The 22,463-nt window shown below is 39.1% G+C and overlaps 1 long non-coding RNA gene across 1 annotated transcript in view; it reads right to left on the bottom strand.

Annotated features, from left to right (window-relative positions):
- Positions 1–22,463, bottom strand: part of LOC310635509 — a 203,911-nt gene that overhangs the window by 37,108 nt on the left and 144,340 nt on the right. The window lies entirely within an intron of this gene.

Raw genomic sequence — 22,463 nt, 5'->3', positions numbered from 1 at the left:
ACATTATGATTATTGCTTGTCACTTATGCATAAGTGCTGTGCAGTGTCTTAGGTTGTTCTGTGTTTGGAAGACACAGAATTGAGTACAGTACATCACACAATTCCTAAATCCAAAGGCATCTTTTGCTGCATCTGTGCAATGCAAACACAGAATCTCAGAGAAAAGTCACAGCTGCTTTATGGCATCACAGAACTGGTACTACGTGATAGTCCTACATGCTCTGGTCACTTTTCTTTGAATCAGGAAATATTGTGCAGATGCATTAAAACATTATTAAAATCCAGAGTGGTTTAGCATGGGTAAACAGAGACTGAAATGCCATCCTCTATGATTGTTGGGATTACTTTGTGTGACGCATTCATAAAAATTAAACACAAAACATACGCACAGAGGAATGTGCAGTAGATGGCAGCAACGGGTAATCTTCACAGAACTTTCAAAAGGTTGAACTGTAAGAAGACGGCAGATGATTGTGACCAGGTTTTCAGCCCTAGGATAAGCAAAATCCACAACTAAAATTATTCGGTGCTTCAGGCTGCTCAATTGCTGAAGAATATTTTGTCTCCCTCTAAAAACAAGCCTCATTTTGATAAACCTCTTTCTTCTAGATATGGGGTGAAAGTGGGGGAGACAACAGGGAACCCTTGTTTGAGCAACTAGAAGTTCATTTACGTTATGTTGATCATGGACTGCAGTATAGGGTTCTTTATATGCGGTATCATTTGTTGAAAATGGAATGGAATGGGATCGAATGGGAGTAAAACAAAGAAGGAGTTAAAAGTGGGCTTCAAGAAGCTCTATGAGAAAAAGCTTTCCCCAAAATATCTTATGTGGGAGTGACTGTTTGTGATTGGTGATTCCTCCATGCTAAGCACTCTTCCTTTTGCTTCCCTACATTCAAAGAATTGTGGATATCATTTCCTGCATATTTTCCTTAGCGCTTTGGTGGCACAGTGGTTAGAATGCAGTATTGCAGGCAAACTCTGCCCACAGTCTGGAGTTCAATCCTGACCTCGAGGTTGACTCAGTCTTCCATCCTTCCAAGGTTGATAAAATCAGGATCCAGATTGTTGGGGGCAATATACTGACATTGTAAACCATTCAGACTGTGCTGTAAAGCAGTGTTCCCTAACCTTTCCAGCTTGGATCCAGAGCTTTTTAGCTTGGTGGATTGGCAGGGGTGGTGGCGGGGGAGGGGGGATGCTTTCGTGCATGCCCACACACCGTTTTCACAGATGCAGTTTCAAGCACACATGTGCGCTCATCCACCATGTCCACAGCCCAGTTCCGAACAGGCTGTGGCCCAGCACCGGGCGACAGACTGGGGGTTGGGGACCCTTGCTTTAATGCACTATGGAGCAGTATGTAAGTTTAAGTGGTATTGCTCATTTCTTTTAATGTAACAAAATGTTGTGGGGGTAAAAATCCAAAGGGAATCAAGAGTCTGTCAGAACTGAACAAAATGGGCCCAAATTTAGCATGCTGAGAAAGCAGGTAAAACAAGACATAGTTTGAAAATGGGTCAGATTTGGCCCATTCACGAAAAATCCTCCCAATTCATCCCTGTGGGAAAAGCAGTTTGGCAAGCCTCAAAATGTTGCTGACACCTGTATTCTAAGCCCTCATCTCCCGGTCACCAGATCCAGAGCTACTAAGGGGCTGAAAAGTATTCAATGTTTCCTAAGGAATTAGACTTCCAGCAAATAATTAGTATAATTACTAATTACTAAGGACCTAGGGAAATAAGCCATTTTGAGAAAAGTGTAATGTTGGTGAGCAACACTACTAAACTAAACATTACTCAAACCATGCTTTAGCTAGATGTGTTGTATGAACTCAATCAGAACAAAAGTATTCCTTTTTTTTCCCTTATTGCCTGATTATTTAGTAAAATAGACTAGTTTAGGCATCCAATAATATTGGTGCAATGACTTCTGGATAATGCTGTATAAAACACTGAGTATGTGCTGACCTTTCACTTATTCATTGTCTCTGCAGCAATATCCTGAAGTCATTTCACTAATATAGGTATGAAACCTACTCTCTGTGTTATAATATTGCTTTTCCTTGATTTAATATTCATTTATGACAAAATATTGTTCAATGGCTCTTTTTCATACTATATTCTTACCGATGCAAAACAAACCCCCTCACATTCCTTTATAATTTACAGAGTATGCTTGCGCTACTCTGAGTCTAAATTTGCAAAATCATTTTTTTCAATCAAATTACATGGTGTTATTTTGATTTTTTTAATATATTTTTTAAAAAAGATTTTAAATCCTTTCTGAATTAAAATCCAAGGCAAAAAGCTGAAAGTCTCTCTACAACAGACCAATGCATTGATTTATTCCAGGAGTAATTTACTAAACAGCTTCCTCTGTGCAGACAGAATATAACCCACATGACTTTAGAAGACATTAGAATGGTGGACTGAAAATGCAGATTAAAAGAATTTTGCTGGCATATGGATAACTGACTATCACTTTGATCTAACAGAGTCTCTCTCATCATCAAGACCTGGAAACCAACACAGTAATGCTTTCACACTTGTAAAGAATCAAAGGGCTAGGTGGCTGTTAGATGGCACCCCTTTGAGTTCTTCTGAAGCTCATGGGTTGCTACCCTGCTTGAAATAGAGAACTGCTCATTAACTTGTAGTTCATTCACTGGAAAAAATTAATTAATTAACCACTAGGCAGCATGTGTTCCCAAGGTAGCTTATAGAAAAAAAGGAGGGGACCATTAAAACGTAGTAACTAAGACAATGCAAAAAAAAAAAAAACCAAAACATTAGCATAAGCTAAAAAGAAAAATGTAAAGCTGAAAGAAGAGAGAGAGAAACTTTGCAGAACTAAATCCATTAAAATCAAAGTAGAGAAACAGAGTGAGCACCTGTCACTGCACTCAAAGAAGGCTGCCGGCTGGCAAAAGGCACAGCTTACTGCATTCACACGGATGCTTGGTAAGGTGGCAGAGCCTTTTAAAATGGAAGAAAATAGCCCGAAGCACTCCTGGGTACAGAAATAGCCCCCCCCCCATGTGCAACTGCACTGCTTTCAGTCGCTTCTATTTGCATTTCTGCCTGTTTTAAATGTTGTTTTAACCAATGGTTTATTGTATGCCACTCAGAGACATTTGTGAGGTGGATATTTATAAATCTGATTAATAAAATAGCAATTAAATAGGTCAAGGGACTGGACTGAGGAGAGCACCTGCATAATCTTGGGGAAAGGCGTTGACGCGAGAAGCCTTAATGAATGCCCCATGTGCTCCAATTCATTTTTTAACAACTTCAGTTCAGAAGCCCTGTTACAAATACATAGATATATTGCAGTCTGCTGGATGTTATGAATGTAAAACCCAGAATTCCAAGCCAGCCTAGCCAGTGCTTTTGACTGAGAATGTGGTGAGTAGAGATGACAAGGCTGCCCTATAATCTATTTAATATATATATAAAATGCTCAGTTGACAAAAAAAGATGGGGGAGGAGAATCACCGAAGATACTTGTCCCATACTTTTCACTGTGAGGTTGAGAAAGTAAAGGTAAAAGTAAAAGTAAATTCACCTTTACCTTTATTCTTCTACCAGGTGATGAGGATTGCAGACCATATAGTACAGACATGTCAAACACAAGGCCTGGGGGCCAGATCCGGCCCGCGAAGTGGTTTCATGCGGCCCGTGAAGCCATCCTGGAAACAGTGAGGGAACGGCCCCCACTGCCTTGGCCCTGGCCCAGAGACCCTCCTCCTGCCAGAGACCCTCAGATCTGTCCCACTCCTGTCCAGGCCCCCATAGGCACCCTTGATGTGAACGATGTAGAGCCGGCCATGCCCACCCAGTAGGCCACGCCCACCCAGGCCACACCCACCCTGCCCTCTGAGGGCAACCGCAATGCTGATGCGGCCCTCAATGAAATTGAGTTTGACACTCCTGATATAGTCAGAAGCTGTCAGAGTCTAGCCCTGTCAAAATGTCAGTGGAATGAAGGATAGGAAGCAAACCGCATTATTTTAAAAATTCACTGGTTTGTATTATCTGAGCCAGAATTGGCCTGGTGATAATACTTCTAGCAATGCAGCATCAAAGAATACCATCCCCCTATTTGAGTGGATCCACCCCTTTCCTCCTCAATGCTGAGAGAATTTGAAGCACTACCTGGGGGTGATTCTAATTTTCAAGATGCAGCTTTGCCCCATTTTAACCTTAAAATAGACAAAGATATTCCGGGTGAAAGTCTCCAGCCAACTGTTAACGCGCAATGAGATCATTATTGATAGCAAAGATGTTCCAATGCAGTGCTTGCTAGGGAATTCTAGAAGTTGGAAGTCCAGACATTTTTAAATTTGCCAAGATTGAGAAGCACTGTTCTAGTGCCTGGGTAAGCCACTTTCAGATGGAGGTGATCTATTTATGTTTTTGTTATTAGAATTAGCTTTATCAAATTAAACTGGCTGCAAAGGGGTTATTCAGGAATCTACTAAAAGAAGCCACTGGTACAAACATAATTCAAGTGGGAGGCATGGAAGCTGTTGTTGATACAGATTTTTTCCCCTGCTCTATAACAAATCACTCAAGGATCCCTGTTCAGATCCTAATCTCCTCCTGCTGCCCATCTTCACTCTTTCTTCAGTGCAAGACAAGAAACAATGGATGGGAACTAATCAAGGAGAATCAACCTAGAGCTAAACAAATATTCCTAACAGTGAAAACAGTTAAACAGTGGAATGGCTTGCCTTCAGAAGCTGTGGGTGCTCCATCACTGGAGGCTTTTAAGAAGACACTGGACAGCCTTTTGTCTAAAATCGCATAGAGTCTCCTGCTCGAGAAGGAGGTTGGACTAGGGGTCCTCAACCCCCAGTCCGTGGACCAGGACTGGTCCGCAGCATGCCAGCAACTGGTCTGCACTAACAAGCAAAGCCCCATCCACAAGATACAGGCAGCACACAAAAACCATTCACACCTCTCTCCATAGAACTGGTCCCTGGTGCCCAAAACGTTGGGGACCTCTGGACTAAAAGACCTCCAAGATCACTTCGGAATCTGTTATTCTGTGTCCCGAAAGTTATCAAAGTCTGCATGAGGTGTTCAGGTTTAGATGCACTGATTATCTTTCTACCATTAGTAAACTTTGGAAGTGGCAAATAACTTAAAAAGTATGTAGCATACTTGAAATTGTCTGCATTACAGCCACGTATGTACTCTCCTTCAAATGGATTTATAATAAATTCATATTGATTTTCTTTGTGCAGCTGCTGAAAATATACTTCATCCTAGACATTTCATAGTACTTCAATTATTATCTGATCATTTATAGGCGTAATAACCAGTTGGTTTGGGGGTTGGTTTTTTTTGGCCTTTTTTAGAAATGTTCTTATAAAGGACACAATGACTACACACATCAGCCATAGTTCAAACCAACTCAAAAAGTCTGGGAAAGCATTTGTTACCACAAAATATTTGAAGATGAAAACATTTAAAATGGCACAATTTGGGATGGTTCTCCCTTCTCATATCCAGAGGAAACGTCTTTGAAATCCACTGAGGTACTTTAAAAATTCTCTTTTCAAGTCTATGTGCCTCTAATAAAATATAATGACATGGCACCGTACAATATTTCAGTTCAGTTTTTCCTATAAAGTGGGTGGAAATTAATGCAAACATCCCATTATTGCATTTAGACAATACGCAAACATAGAGTATCTATACCGCCTCCCTGTTATGTTATCACACTTTGATATAGGTTGCTGTGAGATCATTCAAGACAGAACATTGGAGGTGGGACTCTGGGGTCTTTGGTGCAGTCTGAGCTTGTAGGCGTTTCTTTGCCAAAGTAGGTAACACCATCAGTGCTAGGTAACATCATCAGGCACTCATAATGTTATCTAGTTTGGTGATGGAATGTTTGCAAGAAAACCACCAGCTGAGAGATCACCAAGAGCCCCACAGTTCAACTCTGAACTACAAATACTTTCTTCTGTCGGTATTGGAGATGGAGACAGGAGTAATGTTGGCTTTCACCTTCCATTGCCACTACCACCCAGCAAGGAAAGGAAACAGTGGGATGTGTTACAAGATGTGCTGCAATGTACTTCAGATGCTCTCCGGGATCCCAATCAGTTAAGAGCAGAAGAAAGAAAAAAAAGAAGGAAAGGGCAAATTATTTATTCACTAAGAAACAAGGAGAGTAAATGTGGTGCTTTCAATATTTAATTGTTCTCACAGCTGGAGTTAATATCGTTGTATCTACTGTACTTATAGTCACAACACAATATCTTTCTTCATACAACAAGGATCTGAATTGCTTTGGTTCTCGTTCATTGCTGAAGCAAAGATTTTATAGCCATTTAAACACGTTTGCATAATGAACAGACCTCTGAGATTACAGCAGTCTCGCAAAAGAAACCGAGAGTTGATTATACGCTAGGATTTAAGTTTTGATTTAATTTCCATTTTAAAATGTTATTTTACATCTTAATTATTCTAAAAGTTATTGGATTTAATCTTGACTCAGTTGAATTGAGGTCCCACAATTATCAATTGTACATGCTTTTTATGAGTTCAGTGTTTTCCCATTGATTTAAAAAGCAGAAAAAGTGAAGACCTGAAATCTACAGAAAAGGATTAGGGGAAATGTAGGTGATGCATTTGCCAATGCAATTGGCATTATATAAAAACTTGTACCGGTTTTTCTATGGGTTTAATCCTAAAGTATTTATTTAAATTTGTTAATCAAAAATATAGTTGTCTGCCTCACAAGAAGTGACTTTGGGTGTGATGTATAAGAGTAATCTATGCATAATTGCACAAACGCACTTGTTTTAGCAATATTTTTTCCCTAGTATACATGAGACTAAAAGTAATTCTCTACATAATTTGAATAAATGTGCACATTTTTCTTTGTGCTGATGGAAAAAGGCAGATTTTAAGTGAGCTGTATTTTAGTTAGTGGCAAGCATGAATTAGGAAACTTCAGTGAAAATTGAATGAATTTTCCTCTTTCTCTACTTTATATCGCTCCACAGACTAATCAGACTCGCCTTTTGAAATATGACAAAGACGAGCCATGACAGAAACAAGCACACGTGTTATTGGGAAATAATGCCTTTTCTTTTCCTTCAAATTTCAAATCCTGGGTGAAAAGTTCAGGGAGCTAATTAGTCTACTTTTCATCTTTGGAACTGTTCTTTGAACTGACATGGTGCAGCTTTGTCATTCAGGGTCTAAATAGCATGGCATTTTCAGGAAGTCTAGCAACCCTCCAGGCATCAAGTTCTGAAAAGAGTGGAAATATAGTACCAATCTCATTGAAGAAAAAGAAGTCTTATTTTTAAAAACTGGTTAAAGCTGATGTTAAAGAAATATACTTTCAGGCTGGCATCAATCTGGTGGTCATGTTAGACTCGCAGTTCCTTCTCAAAGAGCAGGTGACAACTGTGGCTAAGAGATTAATCTGCACCAGATGTGTTTGTTCATGCAAAGGAGGCTCTTCAGACAGTCATTTGTGCCCTAGTCACCTCATACATGGATTATTTGGGACAACAAATGTATGCCTATGTGACACCACTGCAAACTGCACTGATTGCCATTTCACCACCCTGGAGACAGTGAGGGACTGGGCAAGGAAAGATGGATGGTGGGGCCATGGCACGGTCACCATCATTGCTATGCTGCAGCCTCTGCCTGCTCATCCCCTGCCAACCAACTTTATCCTCCAGATCTGCCACACACACGGGATGAGCCTCCCACTACTGACAGCCCCGGCAACTGGGAAGGGTGGGGAGGCTCCCCCGTTCCCAAGAGGCAGCTAGCACTACCCTCCATGAGAGGGACGGCAAGGTTCCTCCGATGGACCTGGACCTGGCGCCTGCCCCGGTCCCACCCCCCTCTTCTGGAGACCCATGGATCCCTCCACAGCCCTGCCCAGCCCCCCACAGGTGCCCCCAACATAAACAACATTAAGCCCTCCACGCCCAGCCAGCCATGCCCCCCGCCCCCACCAAGGGCAACCACAGTGGTGATGCAGCTCTCAATGAAATCAAGTTTGACACCCCTGCTCTCCACTGTTTGAGAGGCCACCTAGATTTCTGTCCATCTGGCAAGATTTGACAAACCGGGTATGATTCAGATTACCCAGTTGGAATGCCTCCAAAAATTATTGACAAATTGCACTTTTGAGACAAGAAGAGGAAATGATTAACTGAAGAGTATTTTTCACCTTAACTAAAATTAAATACATTCAAATAAAATTACTTTTCAAGTTAAATCAGATTTGAGTTTAGTTAGGTATGGTCCCTTCTTGGAGGGTGGTTTCCAGTGTGTCAGTCAATTGCCGTGTGACCCCTGACTCCAAAAGATTACATATCCATCCATTAAAAGGCTAGGGTACAGCTGCTTAGAGGAAACAGTGGGAAAGTTTGCATGAGTTTGTTTTCAAGAGAAGAGACAATTTACATACTCTTTGTAGTTCTCAGGAAAATTAAGAGTTCATCTAAAAACAAAATGAAATCTTCCCTCTTTGTGGAAAAGGCAAAAGTAGAAAGAAGTGTATAATGGGGGTGGCTAGCTTTGCTTCATGGAAGAGATCTCATGTAATTCTACTCCAGGAGTGTCCAACCTTGGGAACTTTTGGTAGCTGGGGAATTCTGAGAGTTGAAATCTTAAAGTTGCCAAGGTTGGAAACCCCTCTTGTAGTTTTTTCTTTTATTGAAGAATAATATACCACAATATTTAACTGAAAACAAATTCATATGCTATAGTATTCAGTTTCTCCATATAGATATCTAAATTATTATCATCAATTGCTCTTTCAGTGCTTTCAACACTATGGTCCAAGATTTCTGTACATATATGTGAATCTTTTCATGAATTATCTTCTTTTTTTCCTTACCTCTATAAAATCTCATAATTGGCATTATTTCCTCTCTATTAGTAAGGAAGAACTGTGCATTTATTCATGTATTATTTCCATTTTAACACATGGCAGGTGTCACCAGCCCTATTTTAAAACAACTTATTTTTTGCCAAACTATCATTTACACTTAGAAGGAGTTATTTCATTTTCATAGCAACTGTGCAGTAAAACAAAAATAACTGACAGGGATAGAATTTATTTAGCACTTATCAATATGTTTTATTTTAGAAATGTTAACTAAAGTGAAGAAAAAAGAACACTGGATCCCTTTGACTTCTCATAAGGCTCACATTAATAAATAGCCAGGGAACAACAATAATTTTAGCCACAAATAATATGGCTGGTCTGAAATTACTTCTACCGTGCAGAAATTAGTTCAAGAGCATAAGAACCAGTCATCAGAGCTAATATAAATGTTGAATCATAACTGGCTCAGGCAAAATATTCCTTGTAAGAAATGTTCTAACAGTAATTACACTCAATTCTTCAAAATACATTTTCAGTTATATACTGCAGGTTCCAGAAGTCATAAACTACATGTGCCCCTAAGCTTTCAGGGACATTTGGCCCTGTGCTGATTTTGAACAAGGCACATTGTCAGGAGCAAAGTTTCTCCCTAACCTAAAAGGCATGAAATTTACAGGGCCCAGAGTGTGGAATAATAACATATTCTCTTTTATCATCAGTCTTTGATTTGTGGTGGAGGAATGGTAGGATTTGTGTGGACTGAAAGTTAGGAGGTTTGCAATGGAATGCAGATGATCGTGGAAGAACTTCTCAAGAATCTATTGTGGCAAAGATAAAGATTAGTGCATTCAACGATATGATTATGATTCCAAGAATTATGCTCAATTCTCAGAAGATGAAGGTATCCCTCTTCAGAACTGAAGAAGCTTCCTGGATGAGAAGTGAAACATTTTCAAAGGGGAAAAAACCCCCATGAAAGTCCAGTTGCCTTTTGGAAAAGCACCTTAGGAACAACCACGACCTGCATGATTGAGAATCTCCGTAGAGACGTGTCCCTCTTCGGTGGACACAGACCCCAATATATGCTTTGTTCTGACTATATGTATGTGAGCTTTTTTCTGACTATACGTACTTGGGATGCTTCAAAGTGGTGAAAATATATGTAAACCAAAACAAAAAACAAAATAAATAAGCCCAGGGGTAACACCCTGGGTCACTGCCAACCCAAAAATAAATGAGGTTTACCAACACATGCAATTATCTGCAAAGAAATTAGGTTGGGGAATGCTTAGTCAATTCGCAGCAGAGGCAGCCACCCCTTTGGCTGCCACTGTTTTAATCAATGGGAGGAGGAGGGCAGCTGAGCAGAGCAGGATTGGAATTTTGTTTTTCCTCCCAAGAGGTTTCTTTGTTGCTTTGTTTGGAAGAATGTAAACCTAAATAAAAGATTACATACCATGCTTATTTCCTCCTCTAAAGAGATACTGGCAAACCTTGCTACCATTTCTCAGTGATTTGCCACCCAAATTTGATTGGACTTTCATTTGTCTATCTGTTTGTTGGCTACATGTAGCATAGGAGCTGCCAACTCTAACTGCGTACTGCATCCAATGCATCTTTATCTGTTCCTCCACAAACGTAGACTGAAGGTGCCTCATTCCATTCTATATCTAATGTTTTGTTTCTCTCCAAAGCTTCCATCATATTGTTCCAGCAATATGGGTCTACTAAGAGCACATTCTAAATTCTGGAGAACCTAATTTGCATCACACGCTTTTAATATTATTATATTATATTATATTATATTATATTATATTATATTATATTATATTATATTATATTATATTATATTATATTATATTATATTATATTATATTATATTATATTATATTATATTATATTATTAATAATATAATATAATATAATATAATATAATATAATATAATATAATATAATATAATATAATATAATATAATATAATATAATATAATATAATATAATATAATATAATATAATATAATATAATATAATATAATACAATACAATACAATACAATACAATACAATACAATACAATACAATACAATACAATATAATATTTATTTTAGAAATACAAAGAAACTCCAGAAATGCTCATTCCCTTTATTATACTGTAGAGTAAAAGAGCTGTTGTAGTGAAAGATTTTCACACTCAACTAAGCATCACTTGGCTGCAAATAAATTACAATGCCCCATCAGTGCAGAATCAATTAGACTGGCTGAACTGATTTGACATTAAAATACTCAGCAGGCTTTTGGACTTACAGACAAATGAGGTGCTGTTTTTCTTTCTAGCTCTCCTTGAGTCTGACTAATACAAAACTCCCACTGCCATAAAAATTGGCACAGTATTGGTTCTAAAGAAACTAATCCTTCTCTATAGTCCTAAACATTTGTAAAATGAACATTCCAAGTTGCTGGGAATCAAACTCATTTAAAATGCATGCTGCTCTGCCAAAATGAAGCATATTAATATTGTGCTTAAACATTTCTGCGTTTAGACAATGCCTAACCTGGGATAGATTCTAATTGGTAACAGGACCACATATCAGTTACAGCTTACTGTCAAAATAATAATCAGGATTGTCAATAAAAAGAATAGCTGGCAAGCTTGCATTGTTAGGCCCAGTTCTTGGGTTTGGGAGATCTGTGAAAATATTCCTGTCATGGCCTTTTCCAGCTATCTTGACTGCATTGTAGCAACTATAATCTAAAGATGGCCTAGTGCTGCCATTTTATTTTCTCACCTCGCACAGTTATTAGTCATAGATATAATGTTTAAGACAATCTTTTGCTGATGAAATATGCTTTCCCTGCCCCCATTGTGAAGAAGAATGGCACCTCAAGAGAAAAATGTTCTCTGTTAAGTTTTATACAAGACATCCTATATTTAGGAAATGGCTGTCTTTTGTCAGTCCTCATATCTAGCTGGGGTTTATTTACTTTAAAAACAACCTCCCCTCTCTTTTTTTTAAGATTATACTTCAGATAGGATTGAATGTGACTGAGATGAATAAGATGACCACAGCAATAACCATAGAGGGATTTGGACATTCAGCTGGTATTCTTCAGCCTTCTCTCATTTGGTAGCTTCCAGGTGTATGAGGATTATAACATCCTAGTTAGGGTGTCTTTACAGGCCAAGTTTGTGGATTTGTGTTTCCTTTCCTCCCAGAGAAATCTCTCAAATAAGTTGGCTGAGCATTTGCTAGGTAATACTCTTCTATTGGCTTAATCCAGGGATTCCCACAAATGACTATTCTGTATCACGTTTCTTTATGTATATGTGAATTTCTTATATGTCCCTGTGTGAGAGAGAAACAAACAAACAAAGGCTGAGAAAAAGCTGAACACTTTTAAAAATCTAATTTTCCCTGATCTGTATTTTTTTCAATGTGATGAGTCTCAGTGTTCTCCCTTAGAGAAACCTAACAGGTGCTATTTTATTTATGCATTTTTAAAAGACACGTGTTCCATAAATACTGTACGTGCTGGTTTGTATTTGCTGATTTCTATATGGAAGACTGTGGATATTCCATTCACTAAGCCATCTGTTCTGCAGTGGGAACCATGTTGCTCCCATACAAATTTATGCCTAAAACTTTTCACACAATTAAATTACGTGTGGCTTGGTATGTAGATACCGAGAACATTATTTCAATGTCATCTCGACAAAGGAAATATCAGTCCAGCTAAGTTTTTGTGATGGTATTCAGAAATTTTGAGCAAGCTGCCTCTGTGACAAATGCATATTAACATTATTAAGGACTGCAACACCATTTGGTACAATTATTCTTTAAATGTTTCAGCAACTGTGTGATGGGAAGTTCTTCAGAGAAATCAAAACAACAGCTGCTATTTCTTGGTTACAAAAATAAATTATAAGAAGCTAGTTCTTCCCTTGAAGAAAAATAGAAGATGATCTGCCTTAATTAGATAAATGTCTCAGAGTCAAATCCCCACTTTGCCAGATACACTTCTTGTCTATTTACAATTGATCGATATGAAATTAACACCTATTTGTTTAAACCCACACAACTAAAATAAATTGCAGCCAAATTATTACATAATAAAGCCATCAAAGAATCACAAATGTTTTCCCAGTGTAGAGAGGAACCAAGGCTATGTTTCTGAGAGCAAGACTTCTGTGAGTTAGGAGAAACATCAAACTAGGTTTTGCTTCACCATCACATAGCAAAGAAGATTCATCAACATCTTTATATAATACCTTGGACATTTTAGGAGTGATTCTAGATAAACATTTGAAAATATATTTATGGATGGATATTTATAAACCCCTTTTCATTTAGTGATTGAGTTCCATTTCATCAACCAGGTCTTTAAGCAAAATGGTCATAAATGAACATGTGATGAGAGAGAGAGAGAGAGAGAGAGAGAGAGAGAGAGAGGGAGGGAGAGAGAGAGAGAGAGAGAGAGAGAGAGAGAGAGAGAGAGAGAGAGAGATACAGTATGCTGTGAAGATCACTGATTGTGCCAACCCATTCAGATAAAATTTTCACGCTGCTACACAAGGGTTACCCTCACTCTTATGTGTGTTGTTGTCAGACCTATGGCCATAAATGTATGCATTGGTTGGATTTTTTTAATTACCATTATTTGCAAATGGTTGCTAACTGAGATAGGCGCTAAACAAGCAGTGGATGTAATGACTCTCATCTCATTTTCTCCTCAGTTGTGTGCATCTTCAGAATGTATCTCCAGAGAAGAATGTAAAGTGCTTTTTCTAAATGAAACCAGTAGAACATCTGCAATTACAAAGCTGCTTCTTGTCCTGTGTACATGGCAACTTAAATTTAAGCCATCTTAAGAAAAGCATGAAAATCCACATATATGTAAATGTGGCATCTGCTGGGACTCTCTGTATAAACGGGCCATAATATCCTCCACTCAGTTTGACTGTGGGGTCCCACATCAAACTGTAGATCACACCATTACTGGCAGTAAGCTGAGGGCATATATTGATCCAATATCTGGGTTTTTTTTAATATAAACAGTGCTGTGCTTCAATGGTCAGATGGCCTAGACATTGATATTTGAACATAGATCTTTTTAACATTTATATTTTATTGGATTCCACTAATCTAGTTGAAATGTTAATTTATATTCCTAGTACATGTATGATATGCCATATGCTAAATAAATAAATAAATGAAAACACAACACCGACTTTTAAAATAACAATTCCATTCTTGCCAACTACTTTGCACTGTAAAAATTTCTAGACTGCCCATTTACCATAAGTGCTAAAACAGTATAGTGGCTAAAAGTTTTATTTGTATGTAAAAGGTTGTTATTTAATACAGATGAATAAAGAAAGGTCCTAGGCGTTCTAGAGGAAATGACAACTAATGCTTCAGCTGAAAGTATCTTCCTTGTGAAGCAATCAATAAACTCCTATGGTTAACTAAAACAGACATGAGTATTCCAGAGATGTAAGAGAAAAATATTACTTTTAAATTGCAGCAGGACTATGTGCCTGGAGGCTGAATTTGCAATGGGAGGGAGATCAGTAAAGGCTAGTCAGTCAGTCATTTTATTTCGGTCATTGGCTTTCAGAATAACATATCTTTGAAAAATAGAGTCACATTTAATTCACTGAATATTAATGCAGCCTACGCGCCATAGAAATTGACTAGAAGAAAATGAGCTATAAAATCTCTTGGCAATACAACTAAAATATACATTTAAGTTTAAGAAATTTAGGCATAAAAATTAAAATAGTAATGCATTCTGCTATTGGAACAAAGCAAACTAAGGTTATTTAGAATAATAGAATATTATCAAACTAAAATATAGAACCATTATGACGCTGAAATTCATGGAAAAACAGTAATAATATTATGCCTAGAGAAAATAAAGTGATGTAGTGTATAAAGAAGAAGAATATGTAAAGGAATGATTAAGGTTTAGAAAGAATTCAATTATAAAGATTATTTATCTACATTATTAAAATGACTCTGGCAACTATTAACTATTAAAATAAGACAAGAGCTGCGAAATATTATAAAATAGTGACTAAATGAACAGCTGCTTCTGTAATGGTTAGAGGGGTTTAAGCGTTTCAATTGTGCCTCCACCACATAGACACAATGTCCATGTCAGAACCCACCTCAACCCACATCTTAAGAAAGTAGGACTCTTGGAGACAGATTTTTCCAAGCAGGAACTTTTACTAAGAAATAGGAGATAGCAGGCATAATAGACAGGATCTGAGGCATTCCCTTACATCTCGACAATTTTAAAGTGCCCCCAAGCAAACTCCACCCCACAGTTCATTTGATCCGTTCCAGATCAGCCAATCTCTAGGTAGTAATTCCATCACGGGGAAAAGAGAGATAACAATCTGTTGCAGCATGATCATTTCCACAGCTCCTCACACTTCCTTTGGAGAAACAAATCAAATCCCAGAGGGTTGTATTTCTTCCCCCCACCCCCTTTTCTAGTTGCCCGTAAGTTCAGAGAGAATGCCTAGTAAGAAAGCAATTGGTTCCATTGTAATGGATAGCAGACAGGCGGAATAAACAAAAGGTTACATTTAATGAAGGAAGTGAAAGCCATAAAGCCCAATGCCTGTTCCCTCTCCCCCTTGGGAATGGCAGAATCCAGGGGAAGATGAGATTTGGTTTTTGCACAGAGGAGATAGTTAGGAATGAAATATAAATAGATTATGACACTCCACTCAAGAGAGATGTTCTGATTCTCTCTCCTCACTGACTGCTACTGGAAGGGCATTGATTCTACCCAAAGACAAACTCCTTCTATATTTAGGGGTTATTATGTGACTGACAAATCTGACATATCTGGCCAGCTGAAATACAAGTAGTCCTCAAGTTGCAACCACAACTGAGCCCAAAATTTCTGTTGTTAAGTGACACATTTGTTAAGTAGGTTTTGCCCCATTTTATGATCTTCCTTGCCACAGTTAAGTGAATCACTGCACCTGTTAAGTTAGTAACACAGTTGTGGAGTGAATCTGGTTTCCCCATTGACTCTGCTTGTATGGAGGTCACAAATGGTGATCACATGACCCCGGGACACTGCATCACAAATATGAGTCAATTGCCAAGCATCTGAATTTTGATCATGCTGCAACAGTGGTTAAGTGTGAAAAATGGTCATAAGTTACCTTTTTCAGTGCTGTTGCAACTTCCAACGGTCACTAAATGAACTATTGTAAGTTGAGGACTATCTGTATCAGTAAAAAAAATTATTGTAAATTCTCCTCTCTCTCTCTCTCTCTCTCTCTCTCTCTCTCTCTCTCTCTCTCTCTCTCTCTCTCTCTCTCTCTCTCTCCCTTTCTCTCAGCTCTGCCAAGCTGCCCCATTGAGTTCATGAAGATGAGGAAAGAGCCTTACGTTGAGAACTCTGTTATGTTATGTAACACTCAGTTGTGCATCTACAGTGTTTAACCTCCCACATATTGACCATGTTGGCTGTGGCTTTTGAGAATGCCACAGGAGGGGATTCATTCTGCCTAGCTCTGGTCTGCAATATTGAACCTCCAGCAGCCAAAGTATGTTACTGTATCTTCCACACTGTATCTTCCACAGAAGATCTTCCAGCTGAACTGCAAATACACTGGTGCCACGGATCCCATCAAGGCAATTTTATGCTTGTAGCTGGTAGCAAGAATTAGCTGTTCGGGGCCTTCTTAATGAAAATATCTGAAACTGGACTCCATCTCCAGTTATGTAGCAGCCAGGAAATATAAAATCCTGAAGCACAAAATGTTTCCAGTGTATATGTATATATGCATGCGTGTGCATGCTTTAAATGGCAATTTACAGAGTGCTGATCTCTTCATAACTGCTATAAACAAAATATGCCCTTAGGAACACCCTGAGTGAAAAAGCTAAGCCCCAGTAACAAAAGGGTTAAAATGAAAAAAAAAATGAGTTTCTATTAGTAGGAGCCATTCAGCCCTGCTTTATAGCATCCATCTTGCATTCTGTAGAAGCAATCATCCCTGTCAAAAGGAACAGGATCTTACTGTGACTTTTAAAGATTTCTATTTGGTCAGCTCAGTGAGGAATATCTGAATCCACAGCATCTCCCACTAAGCACCCACTAAGGTCAAATTAGCACCCACTAAGGTCAAATTAACAAATATAATGGGGATTTTTTAAAAAATGTTAATCATAGTGGGTATCTTGGTCACCACCTCAGAATAAAAAGCGATGTGAATAGACTGTAAAAATGCGCTACAGCAGTGCACTTGCATTCTGTCTTTTCAAATGTTAAAACAACTTCATCCTGACAGACTAAGCCATTTTGGGCAAGTGTTTCCAGCCTTAAGCAAATCGTATACAATTGCAGAGCCACAACACAGTATTCATCTGGCAATACATTTCTGAATTTGCAAGTCTATTTTTCTAATTAAGACAATTTGTGTGTTGCACAGTATAATAAACCTATGTTGGGAGGCTGGTGGAATTGATAATTGGATCCTTAAATATGCATAGTTTATGGATAGCTTTTTCCCAGGCAGGGCTTATATTTAATGTGTTTTTAGACTAGTATGATGGTTCAAATCTTTAAACAAATATGTAGCTACGTGGGTGGCCTTTAGGCCAGTCATTTTCTCTCGTCCAATCTATTTCACAGGATTGTCATTGCAGATATAAGACGGTGAAGCATTCTCATATTAGCCCACAGAGACAAGTCAGGATACAAATGCAAGAATCAAATACTGCAATCGTTATCAATGATATTTGCTGCATTTGTTTCCACCCACAGATTTCATAGTTTTTAAGCTGCCTGATATTTGAATGATAGTGTTCACATAATGCACTGATCCAGAATCTAGGAGAATAAATTCTTCCATCATATAGTTACTTCCATATATTTAAAAACTTACATGGGTACCCCACACAGGACTTTTAGACTTGGAGGGCTACTGGCCAGTACCTTTAATCTGATTAAAGCTTGCCTTGTTGTTAGTTGCGAAGTCATGTCCGACCCATTGCGACCCTATGGACAACGTTCCTCCAGGCCTTCCTGTCCTCTACCATCTTCTGGAGTCCATTTAAGCTCACGCCTACTGCTTCAGTGACTCCATCTAGCCACCTCATTCTCTGTCGTCCCCTTCTTCTATTGCCCTCAACCTTTCCCAGCATTAGGCTCTTCTCCAGTGAGTGCTTCCTTCTCATTAGGTGGCCAAAGTATTTGAGTTTCAACTTCAGGATCTAGCCTTCTAAAAAGCAGTCAGGGTTGATCTCCTCTAGGACTGACTGGTTTGATCGCCTTGCAGTCCAAGGGACTCACAGGAGTCTTCTCCAGTACCATAGTTCAAAGGCCTCAATTCTTTAGCGCTCAGCCTTTCTTATGGTCCAACTTTCACAGCCATACATTGCAACTGGGAAGACCATAGCCTTGACTATACACACTTTTGTTGGCAGGGTGATGTCTATGCTTTTTAGTGTGCTGTCTAGATTTGCCATGGCTTTCCTCCCCAGAAGCAAGTGTCTTTTAATTTCTTGGCTGCAGTCCCCGTCTGCGGTGATCTTGGTGCCCAGGAAAATAAAATCTGTCACTACCTCCATTTGTTCCCCATCTATTTGCCAGGAATTGAGAGGGCTGGATGCCATGATCTTGGTTTTCTTAATGTTTAGTTTCAACCCAAGTTTTGCACTCTCCTTCTTCACTCGCAACAAGAGGCTCTTTAGTTCCTCTTCACTTTCTACCATTAGAGTGGAATCATCTGCATATCTTAGGTTGTTGATATTTCTCCCGGCAATCTTAATTCCAACTTTTGATTCATCTAGCCCTGCCTTTCTCATGATGTGCTCTGCATATAAGTTAAACAGGCAGGACTCCGTTCCCAATTTTGAACCAATCAGTGGTTCCATGTCCAGTTCTTACTGTTGCTTCTTGACCCGCATATAGGTTTCTCAAGAGACAAATAAGATGGTCTGGTACTCCCATCTCTTTAAGAACTTGCCACAGTTTGTTGTGATCCACACAATCAAATGCTTTAGCATAGTCAATGAAGCAGAAGTAGATGTTTTTCTGAAATTCCCTAGCTTTCTCCATGATCCAGCATATGTTGGCAATTTGATCTCTAGTTCCTCTGCCTCTTCGAAATCCTGCTTGTACTTCTGGTAGTTCTCGATCCACATACTGCTGGAGTCTAGCTTGTAGGATTTTAAGCATAAATTTACTAGCATGTGAAATGAGTGCAATGGTGCGATAGTTTGAACATTCTTTGGCACTGCCTTTCTTTGGAATTGGAATGTAAACTGATCTTTTCCAATCCTGTGGCCACTGTTGAGTTTTCCAAATTTGCTGACAAATTGAGTGTAGCACTTTTACTGCATCGTCTTTTAAGATTTTGAATAGCTCAGCTGGAATACTGTGATCTCCACTAGCTTTGTTGTTGCTCAGCTTTTCTAAGGCCCACTTCACTTCACATTCTAGGATGTCTGGCTCGACATCAGTGACCACCTCATCTTGATTATCAGGGACATTAAGCTCATTCTTGTATAGTTCTTCTGTGTAATTTTGCCACCTCTTCTTAATCTCTTCTGCCCTGTTAGGTCCCTGACATTTTGGTCCTTTATCATGCCCATTTTTGCATGAAACGTTCCCTTCATCTCTCCAATTTTCTTGAAGAGATCTCTGGTCCTCCCTATTCTATTGTTTTCTTCTATTTCTTTGCACTGTTCATTTAAGAAGGCATTCTTATCTCTTCTAGCTATTCTCTGGAATTCTGCATTCAATCATATCTTTTTGCCTTTTGGTAATGTCCATGAGGTTTTCATGGTAAAGATACTGGAGTGGGTTGCCATTTCCTTCTCCAGTGGATCACGTTTTGTCAGAACTCTCTGCTATGACCTGTCCATCTTGGGTGACCCTGCACAGCATAGCTCATAGGTTCATTGAATTATGCAAGTCCCTTTGCCACGACAAGGCAGTAATCCATGAAGGGGAAAGCTTGCCTACTTACCATCAAAGACAGCTATGGACTAAGACTATTATTGGATGTTTGCATGTGGAATTATAACAGTGACCACCTGCACACTCAGCAGAAGCAGGGTATGAAAAATGTGATGGGGAAGAGGGCATTAAACTCTTAAGGCTACATCTAATTTTACATTAACAGATTTCCACATGCGCAACTGCAGCTTTCACTTCTAGTTTGTACATATATACACTTGCAAAGGATTCCAATACATTTAAAGCAGATTTAGAGTACTGAATATCAGGAATACAATATGTTACAGCCAGCTTGGTCTAATAGTTAAGACAACAGGCTACAAAACAGAGTCTGGGAATTCATGTCCCACCTTAGGCTGGATGACTTTGGGCCAATCGCTCTCTTTCTCAGCTCATAACTATGATGACAAGATGATCAATCAATTTATGATGCAACCAGTGGAACAGCACTTGGTCGATCTAAAAAAAAACATGGACCCTGCACTTGCTGGAGAATGCTAGGAGGAACATGAACATGAACATGCTACATGACATATAGGTAAACATACTCATATTCTCTCACACACACATGCATACATGTACAATATGCATCATCATGTCTGTCTGTCTGTCTATCTATCTATCTATCTATCTATCTATCTATCTATCTATCTATCATTTTGGATGGAATTAAAGATTTTTTTAAAAAAATCAAACAAACTGGAACACGATTCCTTGCTTTTAAAAGAAAAGTGATTCTACCACCATGTTTCTTTCACCATGTTCTGCTTTGGAGCTTAGACTACAGGAGAGAATTGTAAGAAGGCTGTTACGTGTAAAAAAGTGCCTTCTTGACTACAAGCTCCTTGTCGATCAGAAGGTCGGCAGTTTGGCGGGTCGAATCCCGAGTGCCGCGTAGTAGAGTGAGCGCCTGTTACTCATCCCAGCTTCTGCCAACACAGCAGTTCGAAAGCACGTAAAAATGCAAGTAGAAAAATAGGGACCACTATGGTGGGAAGGTAACAGCGTTCCGTGCGCCTTTGGCGTCTAGTCATGCCGGCCACGTGACCACGGAGACGTCCTCGGACAAGCGCTGGCTCTTCAGCTTTGAAACAGAGATGAGCACCGTCCCCTACAGTCGGAAACGACTAGCACGCATGTGCAGGGGAACCTTTACCTTTACCTAAAATAGAAGAATGGGACATTCATTTCTCCCGGTTCTATGGTCAAGCAGGCTGGGATTGAAAGGCAAGAAGATGGGATGGCTATTATCCATAAGAATTTCACATTGCAGTTCCATCCCACCATACACCACTTCTGAGTATTATTACAGCTTGGGGGGGGGCTGAAATCATTTAGGGATGCTGCTACATCCTATTGTCTAACAGCCTCTCTTCCTTGAACTAGCTGGATTGGATGATCCCAGATTGCAGTGCTCATCGTGAGCAATTTTAGATTCTTTGCTGAAGTTGATCAGTCAGGAATGGCTCGGGATTTCGTGTCAAGAATTAATGATTACCGATCATTATCTATCCCTATGTATTCAACTGGACAGGCCGTTTTGCCTGGATGCTGACAATCTGAAATCAGAGGAGCCCTGTATGACTCCGTTTTCATCAAGGGATCACTTCCTAATTAATTTTGGCTTGACAACAGCAAGAATTGAGGATCATTGAAAATAACGCCACCTAGAAATCTGATGGAGCTTCTTCAATGTTCTTTATGAATTTTTCTTATCATCTGTTGGAAAATTATCAAAGCCCAGCCATATCTATCAAATAAATAAATAAGACTAGACAAAATATGTCAGTGGTTCTTAACCTGGGGGTTCACAAAGGCTTGAAGAAACATTATGATTTAAATTTTGAGTTAAATCTTAGTGGACCGTGGCCATGGTCTGTGGCCACAAGAGATATTTAAAGGGGGTCCATGATGAACCATGGAAACATGCTATTATGCTATCTGTGTTATTGTTGTTTATTCCTATACTTGTTCCTTTGATTTTTTTAATTTGGTGTTTGTCATCTCCAAGTCACAATTGTGGTGTGAGTGGCTATATAAATCTATATAATAAATGAATAATCCCATAATTTTTAGCATCCTTAACTTGAAACTTGATCATTCAAATGCACTGTGTAGCAGTCTAAGCACATATCATTTTGGACAGGAAACGGTTTTATCCATTGGAAAGAAAACATGGAGACAGAAGGAGTATACATACTTAGGAGTATAACTTTTACAAGAAAGTATTGAGGCTGCCACTTGTATGAAAGAAAAACAAAAGCAAACTTTATTTAGGCAAGAACATAGAGATGTCTAAGTGACTTAAATTGTCCATCTGCAGCTGATAGCCTATAGGGCAGGGGTCCCCAACCCCTGGTTCGTGGACCGGTACCAGGCCGCGGCATGCCAGCAACCGGTCGGCACAAACAAATAAATCTGTGGGATGCAGGCAGCACACAAAACTACGCCCTCTCTAGTCTGTGGAAAAATCTCTCTCCCCTGAATCAGTCCCTGGTGCCGAAAAGGGTGGGGACCTTTGCTTTAAGGTGTTCGTATCCATTAGACAGAGAGAGAGAGAGAGAGAATCAATTAGGTACCTGAACC

The sequence above is a fragment of the Vipera ursinii genome (assembly GCF_947247035.1).
Source record: "Vipera ursinii genome assembly, chromosome: 2".
Lineage (NCBI taxonomy): Eukaryota > Metazoa > Chordata > Lepidosauria > Squamata > Viperidae > Vipera > Vipera ursinii.
Note: the sequence above shows the minus strand (reverse complement) of the source record. Positions and strands in the feature narration are given on the sequence as shown.